General features: G+C 31.1%; 1 long non-coding RNA gene across 1 annotated transcript in view; it reads left to right on the plus strand.

Annotated features, from left to right (window-relative positions):
• The window catches only part of LOC137651893 (uncharacterized), a 238,521-nt gene that overhangs the window by 144,889 nt on the left and 91,132 nt on the right, over positions 1 to 2,500 (plus strand). The gene's annotated exons all lie outside the window — the stretch shown is intronic.

A 2,500-nucleotide genomic window follows, 5' to 3' on the forward strand; every position in this document is an offset into this window, starting at 1 on the left:
AAACTTCTTTCGCTAATTGTTACGAGAAAATGAGAATATAAAATAATAGAAAATTACAATTTAAAAGATGACATATTATTTTATGAAACTATTGTAGAAGTCAAAAATAATATTTAATGAATATCCAACAAAACTTCTTTCGCTAATTGTTACAGGAAAATGAGAATATAAAATGATAGAAAATTACCAAAAAATTGTAAGAAAAAGAAATAAATGAGTGGTTCCTTTTAATGAATTTCTCATACTTTTTCACAGAATACAACGATTAAGAAGCATTTTTTCCCCAGAAGCTTATGGTAATAAAAAATCCCAAGACAGCCAACGAATTAAGTTCTTTCTTCTTCCCAAACGACTTAGGATCTTGGAAATTACTCCTTTCAACTCTGTGATATAAGAGAGATGATAAAGAATGGAATAAAAGGAAATTGAGGAAAACGATTTTACTCTTTTCAATACAACAAACTGAAGGTTTTAAGCTCAGACTCGTCGAGTATTAAAATCTGATCTGATATAGTGTGTGTGTGTGTGTGTGTGTGTGTATATATATATATATATATATATATATATATATATATATATATATATATATATATATATATGTATACACATATATATTTATATATATATATACATACATACATATATATATATATATATATATATATATATATATATATATATATATATATATATACATAAGTATATTTATATATATATAAATAAATATATATATATTTATATATATAAATAAATATATATATATATATATATATATATATATATATATATATATATATATATATATATATATAATATATATGTCAACAACAACAGATACAGCCATTTCGAGTTCATTGCAGGCCAATTACTCAGACATGTCCTTATTCATGTCTGAGGTTTGACCAGTTTTCTTCTACGGATTAGTGATACTGGGAAACTTTTGTCTGATCACTCACAGTAAACCAACCTAGTATTGTGGTTATATTTGTATATAGGCCTATACTCTGTACACTGTGAATGTACACTCATATATATATATATATTTATATATATATATATATATATATATATATATAATATATATATATATAAACACAACTAAACAAATACAGCCATTTCTAGTCAACTTGCAGGACAAAAGCCTCAAACATATCTTATGCATGTCTGGGGTTTGGCTATTTTCATCACTACGGATTGGTTATGGTGGAAGACCTTGTTTGATTGCTCACAGCAAACCAACCTAGTACGGGTGTCCTTGACTAGTACAGCTTTACTGTTCATTGCGATACGCAAACCCTTTCACCACGTATATTTATATATTCGCCATGTGTCTCTCACCCATAGATACTGTGATAGAGGTTAATGATGAGAGGAATTTTTGACGTATATCTTTACTTGGTAGACATCCACAGCAACACCGAAAACATTCATTGATGATTATGTCAGCTGATTACACGATAATTGGTTAAGTGAAATTGTTAACTGTCGATCAAAAGAATACAAATTTCGGTCACATCTGTGAAATATTAAAGGAAAAAATATCCGAGAATGATTTCACTCTGGTCTTGTATATGGAAGAGAAGACATAATTATGGAAAAATGAAATCAAATTATAGAGCAGAATTTGAAGAGGAAGTATGAGTGTAAACGATACGGACAAATGTTCGAAATAAGTAAATGATTTTAAAAGAATTGAGTAAACATCAATATTCATTAGATTTATTTCTGGACAAAATTCTCTCTCTCTCTCTCTCTCTCTCTCTCTCTCTCTCTCTCTCTCTCTCTCTCTCTCTCTCCTCTCTCTCTCTCTCTCATCAAGAATCCACCATTCCTGCCCAACTGAAAAGAGGAGAAAAATTAGGATTACATAAATGTCCTTCTTCAAGAAACGTCTTTGATATATTAAAAAGATTGCCCTCTGGTATATCAGAACCTTGCCTAAGTTGACTTTACTTAATGAAATACAAACACCATCAGGGAAGGAGCGGATGTGCGTCTCTCTCTCTCTCTCTCTCTCTCTCTCTCTCTCTCTCTCTCTCTCTCTCTCTCTCTCTCTCTCTCTCATTTAATGAAAAGATAACGACTTGATTTTTGTATTCATAAGCTTTCGGTCTTTGCTTTTAATATATGTATTTGGAAAAAACTCTTAAAATATATCTTGCTTCATTTTGTGTTTTGCAACATGCAATCAACAACAATTGCAAACGGAAGCGTTTGCCCCCGAGCGACTCGATCTGATTGCATGCAATCCGATAACACCAAAATGTTGCTAATTGATTGCTCGATATAGAGAGGCAATGGCTGGGCAAATCAAGGATGAATTTCTTGATATTCGATCTGATGAACAAGGCAGCCTTAGAGTCCCTGAGGGCAGAATATAAGGAAGAAGAAGAAGAGGAAAAGAAGGAGGAAGAAGAAGAAGAAGAAGAAGAAGCGTGAGGAGGAAGGAGACAAAGAGACCAAATTCTTACTTGGAATACGGCTGACTTTATCTCCTATC

This window comes from Palaemon carinicauda, chromosome 13, assembly GCF_036898095.1.
Source record: "Palaemon carinicauda isolate YSFRI2023 chromosome 13, ASM3689809v2, whole genome shotgun sequence".
Taxonomy (NCBI): Eukaryota; Metazoa; Arthropoda; class Malacostraca; order Decapoda; family Palaemonidae; genus Palaemon; species Palaemon carinicauda.